The 11,105-nt window shown below is 38.3% G+C and overlaps 1 protein-coding gene across 3 annotated transcripts in view; it reads left to right on the forward strand.

Moving 5' to 3' along the window:
- Positions 1 to 11,105, forward strand: part of LOC118890249 (neurexin-3-beta) — a 572,537-nt gene that overhangs the window by 547,778 nt on the left and 13,654 nt on the right. The gene's annotated exons all lie outside the window — the stretch shown is intronic.

Consider the following 11,105-nt stretch of genomic DNA (forward strand, 5'->3'; position numbering starts at 1 on the left):
AAAGGAAATTGGAATCCATGCAGCTAATAGACTTTTCTATTAGTGTACAGCCATAACACATCTTTCCTAATAGAAGCAAGCCCGAAATGATAAGTTGTTTGGATCACATTAATTAACATTCAGCTCTATTAGATTTGCACCTGAGGTTGGGTTCATTTTACCAGTGCTGATGAATATCAAACTTAACAATATCTAGCTGCATTATATTAGAATAAAATATGTTTTACATTGAAGGCAGATTTTAGACTCAACTCTTAATAATGGCCTCTTATATTAACTCAGATAACTAGAGATAGTAAAAAAATGAATTTAATTCCAGTGACTCAGACTACAATATATGTTATAGCAGTAATGAGAATTAATCCTTTTTGTTGCTTTTATTGTGCAGTTGCCTCATAAGTTTATATATAACTCTAGAGTTTATGAGGCATTTTTACAGATATTACTTCTTGCCTTATTTTTGTAATGCAGTCCTCTTAAAAATGTAGCTTGGGATCCATGGGTGAGATCTGAATGTCTTCACAAAATTTTATTTACATAGACATTTTTACTGGGAAAAAGCACACAGTCTCCATCAGATTTTCATTGCTTTGTTATCCAGAAATGTTGAGCGATCACCCTTAAAACAAAGGCTCATCTCCTCCTAAATGCTCGTTTTTACCAAGTTCTCCTTAAATGACACTGTATTTGTTCTATCAGTATATTAGCAAATCATCTCTAGAGTACCAACTGATCAATAATTGTAAAATTCTTAATTGACATACACGCAGATTTTTTTTTAATTTAAAGATTCCAATTGGAAGCTCTGCCATATAGCTAAATTGAATAATTATGCAAATGCAGTACAATATTATTTAATTGGACCTTTTGGAATGAAAACAATCCAGGTGTGCAAAGCTCTTTGCAATCTGGGACAACTATTCTAACATATATCTGCCAAGGAACAACATCTTGTATGTAAACAGGAAGAGGAAAAGAGCTTTGGCTACCCTCCCAAGAAAATCTACATGAAAGAATGTTGTATGCATTTTGGTATGTACAGATTCTCAGGTGTTCTGTTATAGAAGTACCACTGTGTAAGAACAACTATATAGACAGACTAGAAATCCAGAGAATTGGTAGCTAAATAAACAGACTTGTCCCACACCCACCAATAATAATAACAAATGCTCTTAGCCCTTAAGAAACATAACAAAGAAAACACAGAAATCCAACATTTCTTACTACTGCTGAGATTTTAAGTACCACTGGAAAAGCAAACCCCATTACAAATGCTGACATTTTTACCCAGAGCCCATTCTCTTTATTTTCTTATTTCTATCTCTGCCACCTTTCTCATCTGATAAGGGATTCCCAAGTACCGCTCTTATAACCGTAAAATGAGCACAGAGTATGTACAGCAAGACGCCTCCTCTGACTCTCCGGGAGGGCCCAGCCCTTTTAACCTTTCCCTTTCTTGAACCAACCATTTAACTGTATATTATTTGCTGCTCAGCTTCACAGCTAAAGACACAACATTCTACATGGAAATGTCACTGCTGAAAACATTATGCAGTGCTCAAAACATAGCCATGTGTCCATACTCCTTTATGTTCCGGTAAAGACTAGGACACTCAGTGTGACACAAAAGGGGCCAGTTAACTATTTTACCAAAGGTGGTATTCTAAGTTAAAACTAAATAATTGAAAACGACAAAATTAAAATCAAACTCAGAAAAGTTTGCGTTCATTCCCAACCGTACTTGACCAGGACTTGCAGATTCCGAAAGCCCTTATCATCCTTGGGCACATTTCTCTTTTCACACCCTAATTTCTTCAGAGAACAAACAGAATCATGGCAACTTCCCCAAAACACTGAGACTACCTTGTAGGGTCCCTTTCAAAAGCAAGAATATTCTTTTGGGTTCCATGGCCATAACAAAATAGGTAACCAGGTCCCTCCTCCGAAGCTGTCCTATGCAGTTGCCACTCAGTGGGCTTTGTGAAACTGCAGAACTGGGCCATTTTAAAATATCTTCTTCGGCACCATCATACCTTTTAATGACATGTAAGAATAAATGTTAATATTACTCTCAGAATAGTTTTTTTAAACTCTGAAAAAAATTCAGCATCTGAAGATTTCAGTTTTGATATCTCCTCGCACATTCTTTAAGCTTCTGTTCTAGGATTTGTGGCCACTTTTGCTCATGGGGAGCTCCTTTTTGGCAGAGCTTTTCTTCAAGGGGCTGGAAATGTGGTGTGTAGGGTGCATTGAATAGCTACATCCCAGATGACACAGTTGAGGGATTGAATGGAAGAAATTTGTGGCAACCAACGTAATTATTCAAATTGGAATGTGGCCATGGCCCCGGGGTTCATATTTTTCTTCATAACCAAAGTGGTTTGGGATTCAGTGTAAGCATAGGCAATTAGGATTTCGACACTAAACCACATCCCTGCACAGAGCCCATGGGTTTTCTGGTTGATGATCATAATAGTTACATACGAAATTTGACAGTGACAGCAGGGGAACATCACCCTATCAGACTTAGCCACTGTTAGGAGGATGCAGTTTAAATCCTGGCATGCATGGAATAGCCTATCTGTGAATGGTTTTTAAAAACAACATAGTAAATTTCAATCAGAACTCAGTCCTTTGCAATTGATTTTCAAGTTGCCACAACTCTGCATCATTAAGGTAGAGTCCTTTCCAGTGAGATTTCCTTCTAATGTTATATAGAGAAAAAAGTTACTCTTCTCAGTAAAGTTCAGTTGGATGCTACTAACAGTTCAAAGAATTTGGACTAAAGTGGTTCTGTGCACTGGAAGGAACCCAAAGGCATATGACAAAGATGCTAAGTGCGATGTGTAGCTTTTGTTTTCCAAGCTCATGCACTCCCACTCTGCCTTCCCAGTTGGCTTTCCTGCAGCATCCAGTTCCAAGTTTAAGACCACAGGGTCATACTTGAGTGGCTCTCATCGAAACTCTTGCCAACTGACTTCTGATACACTTAAAGGTTGTTAAAACCAAGAGCCCTTCTTCCGCTAGGAAATGTTACACTTTTAGTGTCATCCTGGTTTGTAAGTTCCATCCACTATTCCAGACAACAAATAAAACTAGCCCACATGACACAAAGCTACCTGTGACGCTTTCTAACTATGCTTTTCAAAATCTATGTAGCTTTCTTTTATTTGGCCACCATTATAATACAAGCTATCCAACAGAGAAAGAGCTGCTTGTAGCTTTAGAATACAGATGGGTAATTATTGTGATGCAGTCTCAGAAGACCTTGGATTGAGAGCTCCAGAGAACATCATACATCTGAACACTAGCACAGTACAAAAGATAGAGGCTTAGAGCTTTCCGAAGCAATAAAAGTCAGCCGTACCCAACACTTTCTTCTAAAAGCTGGAGTTGTTAGATTGAACATTTATCACTGTTTATGTATCACCTAAAAAAAGAAAAAAACCCTGACCCACTAACTCCTATGCTGCCTCTTTTGTCTATTGATCTGTTGGTGCCTGATTTCCATATAGGACTCTGCCAATGGCTAGTCTCCACAGTGGGAAATCAACTTTCAAACCTTCATCCTTGGATTATTAGATTCCCTTCTTTCTCTGCTCAACATCCCATGTATCCAAAATAATACTCTTAGCACCCTATCCTAGGATTTTGTCATCTCACTGCAAGAAACACAGAAATTATTACGCCTTTCTAGGACCCACTAAGGAAGGAGTGTTGTGAAGTGGCTAGGTAATTGACTTTTGATTCTTAAGGGAAAAGGCAACATAAAACATATGCTTCCATTATGTAATGGCATAGAGTTAGGTAAACTAAATATAGTCCGTTTAAAATATTTTAGAAATGATATTGTTGGCTTTGGAAAATTTTTGAGCTTTGTTAGCAATAGCACTTACCTTCCTTAAGTCATTGGTTCTTTCAAAAGATCACCCTATCTAACCCTTACATTTACAGGCAATAAAAGGGGGCTCAGAAAATTAAAGTCACTTACTTGAGGTTACATAACCACTAAGTAAGGTTGCCTCCACGCTCTGCTTCCTAATGTCATGTCTTCTCTAGGAAAGTCAGGAGAGCTTACTTTCTGGAAGTTTTGCTTATTAGCAGGATGTATAACCTGTGGGGAAAAGACACAACAGCATTCGATTTTATTTATCTCTCTGGTTTCTCTGGAAACATATTGAATAGATACTACCATCCTTCTCTCCTTCAAGGCTTTCTTTGGACCACAAATGGTGAATGCCACTACTTCACAAAGTTATTCTTTTTACCATTAATTGTTCTTTTGTGTTACTTTCTATAAAAGTATCAGAGAGAGTTATTCTCCAGAGACTTCTAGGTAGTTGAGTCCTTGCTTTTAGATTCTTTCTATCTAAACCAAAGAAATAAGTCTTAAGGACTGTAGGTTAAACAAATCTCTTCAAATATGAAGGCTCTTTAGAAGCTAAAATGCACAGACACTCAAAATGCGGTATCTTTCTGTCTTGATTTGTGCCCATTAGCCAGGTCCACAGGGAAATCACTTTTTATTTTTCAATAATTATTTATTGGGTCCTTATTATGTGCTATGGCCACATTCCTGTACCTCTTCTCTCACTGTCTTTACCTATCTGGTCAACACTGCTCACAACTTTAAGTAGCAGTGACCAAGGACAATTGTCCACTGTGTGCTACTGTCCTGTCCAAATGCTGGCTTCAACAGAACTGAAAGGGAAAATAGGGCTTATTCAGAGTAGTTACAAATGCTGTTCATAAGCACAGGGGTAACTTGCATGGGGTTATTGCATAGGCTGGGCAGGCCTTGCATCGCTCAACTCGAGGGGATACTCTTTACATGAACTACAATAGGCACTGCATCCCCTGGAGCTATACAGTGAAGGAGCCCTGACATTCAAGCAGACAGATAGATGCAGGTACCATAGCAGTATGTTCTCTTGTTTCTGGCTGAATAATATTTTCAAGGAAACAAGATACCCTCATCTGCAAGGAGAATTTGTGTTGAGCCAAAACAAAACCAAAGATGAAACGGATATGGTAAGAACAAAATGATTTGTCTCAGTTTTCATGATACTGCTCCAGCCCTGGATTTGCTTAGTGGCTTCGCCTATCTGTTCCTTAAAAAAAGAGAGAGTAGGGATGACCTGTCACTATCAAAAAATTCTACCTGGTGTCCAAGATAATAAGGATTTTCCTAGTGAGTTGTTTACAGGAGGACTAATATATTTTGTACTGAATACCTAAATAATATGTAATAAAGAATGTAACATTTTTCAAGTAAGAGAGACCCCAAAAGCCTAGCCCTAGGTTACATGATTTTGCAGAGATAATACTCAGCACTGTATGAATTTTAAGTTTCAGCTTTCAGTAGTATCCATCCATTTGAAGAAACAAATATGACCTTTCGGCTAATAACATTGGGGGAAACATTACTATAGATTAGTACTATGAAACAGAAATAAAATTAATGAGCAAACATTCTAACAGAGTCACTGCATGTGAGCACATTAAACTTCTGCATAAAGATAGAGATTGTAAGTGGGTTTCTGAATTTCACCATTCTGACGTTCTTAATTAAACATGCCACCATTGCTAAAGATAAAACCTTTAATGTTTCTCAAATCTTTTCTTTTTTAATAGATATCTCATACGGTCATCATATGTAGTGTGAAAACTTAAAGATCAAGTAACATATTCATCTAAAACAGCATAGGGAAAATATATCAGGATCTGTTTATTATCACCGTGGAGAAATAATGTTGGAGACCACGCTGAAAAAAGATGATGTGGTCTGGCCAAGGAGATATTAAAAGTGACCAGATGACTGTTGGCACTTCTGTTTTCAAAGCTGGCTATAACTCTTCCTCACTTTGTGACCCTAATCCGAAGCCAGGCTTGTGTCTTGTCCTCATCCTAACACCATGTCCCTCTAGCAGACATGGTAGACTCCATGGTTCTGAAAGGACACAGTTGGAAGCTAATTCTTGTGTCTTCTGTCCTACCTGAGACTGAGAGTAGCATCTGTGCCTGTTTGATGAGTACAGAGAAAGCCACTTTTCTTAACACTTTAGAATAATTAGTGGAGCCTACCAGTCTGGGGTTAAAGTGCAGAATAAAAATAATAAGGTATGAAAAAAGAACAATGTGATGAGATTCTCCAACAGTTGGTTTATAGCGCTTTTAAAAAATTTTTGCATAGAGTCAATGATGGATTAGGATATAGTATGAAAGAAAACAGTATGGGACAGAGATATTAAGAGAGCATTTGTAATTTGATAACTCAGGAAAATAGCAAAGGAATCAAATCATTTAGACTATATTGATAGGTACTTCATAGATAACTGAAGCATCCACCACATTACATTTAGACTAGGTGGAATATCCAAAAACATTTATTGTGTGGTCCTAAAATCAATGTATTAGTAATTATTAAGTAGCTTTCAATGTGCCAGTAAGAGAATTATTATTCTTATAACATTTCTGAAAGTATGTATGTGTGTGTGTATGTATATATGTTCATTTTATAAAGTGCTGATATAGCTAGCATCTCCTTCTATTAATTCAACATCCAGTGAAGTTTATCTCCATCTTACAAACAAGAGAAGTTATGGCTTAATTCAAGGTCATAGAGAGTGGATCACAGCCTGGATTTAGTCCAGGTCTTTTGATTCTGAGCTCAACGTGATTTTGCATAAGAGCCCTTTGGGGAACTTTAAAAAAAGCAAATATTCAGACACTGCCTGTCATCCCATCCCCACTACCCCCAGCAGAGACTGATTTAGTAGGTCTGGCTTAAATGACCTGAGATTGTACAAAAAAAACCCTCAGAGCCCCTCTGAATATCTCATTGTACAATAATGATTTCAAGGGCATAAGAGTTTGAAATAAATCTGTAGAGATCCTGGGATCTCCTGTGGAAATTGTTGTTGTGCCTAAAGATTAGCTTGTTTATAATTTCCCATACTCACTGAGAACTGAATATTTTAAAACATCCTGGTTTGCAGTGGCATTGTGGTTTAATGTAAAATATATAGGATTGAGTTTAGTCATGACTATTCAACTTTCTAGTTGTATACTTTGAGCAAACTAACTTCTTTCAGCCCAAGTTTGCTGATAATGTAAGATGTAATTGAAATGATTAAGTGAAATTAAATATTTAAGGTGCTTAATACAACGTCTGGCAGAGAATATGTTCTCAATAACTCTTAAGAACATGTCCCTCTAGAAGTAGGCTTCTGGTTAATTTAGTGTTTTAACTATAAAATTGTAATTTATATTTTCTTTCTCTTTTCTCATATTTGGGAGGATCACTATGTCAACCATTTGATCATACGCATTTGTCTCTGAGCATGTATCTTTACTAATTTAGAGGCTCATGTGCATTGAGTTTTTGGAATGACTAGGGAATTTATCATAGCTTCTCTCTAATCTACAGTAGTTCCGTTTACAAAAATTAAAAATAAATCTCATGATATGTGTCTTGCACATGCAGGCATCTCTGTAGTCTTCTCCTCTCTGGTAAATCAGCTGCTTGAGGCTCAGGTCAGACACAGTCAAAGCCATGCAATCATGGTACATCATCTTGATGTCAAATGCATGAGTCTTGAGCAAGCTTTTCATGTTGTTTGCATAGTACTAATTTCCACTGAGTATAAAAACGCCTTGGTGTTATTGATTTATGAACACTGTACACTCCTTACAATGAAGATGGATTTTAGGGGAACAGAGGGTGTTTTCAAGATATGGTGAATTTTATTGTAACATGTCGTCAAGTTCAGCTATTTCTTGTGGACAACGTAGAGAACTTAAGGGCCCTGCAGAGAGGAGGCAACAGGTAGAATGCCCAGCTGCTACCACCAAAAAAACACCAGCACAAAGAAAATGATCAGAATTCTGGTCATAATGACAGACTAGATGAGCTTTTGTGGAAAACAGAAGCAAAATAAACCTTCTTGAATAATTTATTACTCTAAAAATACATTCATAGCATGTCATGGTATGAGTTCAGGAAAAAGATCCCACTACTGCTGGGTTCTGCTGTCAGTGGCTGTAGGGCCACAACAGGCAAACAAACAAAGTACATTTTCACTACCCTGATCACCAGTCCTCCCACTGATAATTTGTTTGGTCCATTCCTTCCTATTGCCTGAAGACATGCATCAAAGTCTGGCAGCTGTAGTCCTGACTCTTCTGTTTATTTTATCTTTAGCTTTCACAACTGCAAAGGAAAGCCTGAGTTTTTAATAAACATCCCAGCACCAGTTTATGAGAGGGAGAATGAGTTAGATAGTGATGTGGTTTTTTCGGATGGTTTTTTTAAGCCAGCTGTGGGTGAGAAGGTCCAATTTGCATTGGAACTGCTAGCTAGAATTCAGGGAAATCCCATCTGGTTTAGAGAAGAGTAAAAGAACATAGAACAGAATAGAGGATGCAATGCTTCAATAGTTAGTTTACAAACCATTTACTCAACGCCTCATGTGGGAGTAGCACCGTGCTTGGAGCTACGGAGGTCTGCAAGAGAGAAAAATAGACTGGCCTCCCTTTGCGAGGTGTTTTCAGGCTATTAGAGGCATTGTTCCTTCACTAAGCAGTGATTTCCTGAGCTCTTACCAAGTGTCCAGCACTGCTGCAAGTACAGTGGAGAATTAGACAAAGTCTCTGTTCTCATGGAGCTTATATTCCATAAATAAATGGGCATGAAACAGCTAGTAAATACTACACAGAGAATCACGAGGGGATGGTCAGTTAGAGAGCAGGTTGCTTACTACGGAAGCCATGGAGGGCCTCTCTGAGGAGCAAACTTGGAGGAGAGACCTGAACCACCAGAAGGAACAAGCCAGGCAAAGAATAAGGAAAGGAGTGTTCTTGGAAGGGAAGCTAGAGAGCATGGCCAGAGTCTGAGACATCGTGGGTCAGGGGCAGCTGTAGGAGGTGAGATGGGAGTGGTAGGCAGCTAGCAGATCACAGGGGACTTTCACAGTGGGTCACGGTACAGAATTTGGGTTTGGAGAATTCTACCTTTGAGGATTTGAAGCAAGACAGTGACTTGATCTGTTTTACATAGTATACTTTTTAAAGATCACTTTGACTTCATTACGGAGAATGGATTTTAGGGAGCCGGAAGTGGAGGTGGGGAGATCAATTGGGAGGCTATTGCAGAGTCCAGGCAAGGAATCGTGGTGGCTTACTCTAGGACATGGGTGACGGCAGTGGGAGAAAGTCAACGTGAGGAATTTGTTGCCAAAGTAGAGTACACAGAACTTCCTGGTACACTGGATATGTGGAGGTGAGTTGGGGTAGGGGCTCAAATATCATGACTAATTAGGGGCTTGTACACCTGGGTCAAACCCAAAAGATGGGAAACCTAGGAGAGGTGCAAGTTTAGGAGGAGAGTGAAGTCCACCAAAGTTCTCTTTTAGCCATTTTGAATTTAAGGTGCCCCTTAGAGACTGAAGTAGAAATGTTGAGTAGACAGTTGGATATGGGAAATTGGAATCTGAGAGGAGGTTTGAACTGCAAATCATAGTCATATAGATGGCAGGTCTTTACAGCCAAGGGGCAGGATAGGATCACCCAGCCTAGGGCCACACCTGGGACCAGCCATGAAATGGAGAGATAAAGGGTCAGAACAGGAGGAGGAAAGTTTGAAAAATCTTGGGCTATTCAAGCTAAAGGAAGAAAGAATTTCAGGCAGAGCTTTCATTTCTGACTGGCACACAGGTCATTTTTATGTGGATAAAATAAATCTTTTATATTACCTACTGTCTTGGACTTTAATAGTATTGTGAGGACCTAATAGTTTGCAAATAATGAGCCATATGCATATATTGGCCCTAAAAATCCACAGAGAAACAAGGTTAAGAAAAGGAGAGCAGTTGCTAAATTCATGGCTTTAAGCTCTATTTACACTGCTCTTTGTTTTACTTCATGAAGATATTCGATGAAGATAACTCTTGATTAAATAAATTAGTGCCAACAAGGATAACTTTTTTGAATCCCACCCACTTCACAAAGCAGAGATCCAAGTGCTGCAAGCTGCTCTATTTTTGTAGTTCAATTCAACAAATATGTACTGAAGATCTGTGGTGTCCCTGCTCTATGTTAGATGGATTAAAAAACACAAAATAATTATAAAGATTCAGCTCGTGCATCAAGGAGTTTATAATATCCTGAGTGAAGAAAGACTTACTTATACTACTACCTGATTACCATTAAAACAAATGAAAATAAGAATATTAATTCCTGGAAATTTTTTAATTGAATTTTCCCTTTTGTGCATCTTAACCAGTATTATCTCTTTTGGCAGAAAAGAGCTAAAATACTACCTCGACCTTCCATTCCCTCATATCCTCATCTTACCCCACAGTTCTAATGCCTGTTGGGATATGTTTTCCAAGGGAATTTGATGAGAGTTCCACCCTTGTCACCATCCTCTTTGGTCTCTTCAGTAGCACCAAGTAATGCTGAACTCGTAGAATATAGCGAATAACATCTTCTTGCATTTGAATTGAATATTTCATAGTTTCCAAAGTAATTTTACTTAAATTTACATACATATGTGAGCTGGAAGGATGAGTCTTCCTGATTTTATAAATGAGCAAACTGAGACTCCAGGGGTTGGGGTGAGGAGTGAGTGACTTGTCTCAAGTCATGTGGTTTGAGAGGAAGGGCTCCTATGAAAACATATCTCAATATGACCTCTTCAGAGCTTAACTCTAACCCACAGAAGAGTGAAACAAAGTAACTGTAAAATTACATACATATATAACAAAAATTCACCACTAAAAGAGGAACTAATCAAGGTTTAAGAACTTAGCACTATTGGAGGGGTAGGAACAGAGGTTCAAGAAAGGTAGTAATAGTGGCTACTTGGGTTAAGGTTTTTGACTGAGGTCATTATTCGTTTGATGCTGACACAGATGCTGCAAGCATCCCACTCAGAGCAGCACTGATCTCAGTTGTCTGAGACTCAGCCTTCTCTGAATATGAAACCCTCATAGCTGATGCTACGGTCAGCTTTGAAGAAAATAGTAACAAACATTTGAAGAGCTCTTTATAAACACTTTCAGATTCAAAATCTCAGTTGTATAAACTTACCCTTTGAGGTAGGT

Source organism: Balaenoptera musculus, chromosome 2, assembly GCF_009873245.2.
Source record: "Balaenoptera musculus isolate JJ_BM4_2016_0621 chromosome 2, mBalMus1.pri.v3, whole genome shotgun sequence".
In the NCBI taxonomy this organism is placed as follows: Eukaryota; Metazoa; Chordata; class Mammalia; order Artiodactyla; family Balaenopteridae; genus Balaenoptera; species Balaenoptera musculus.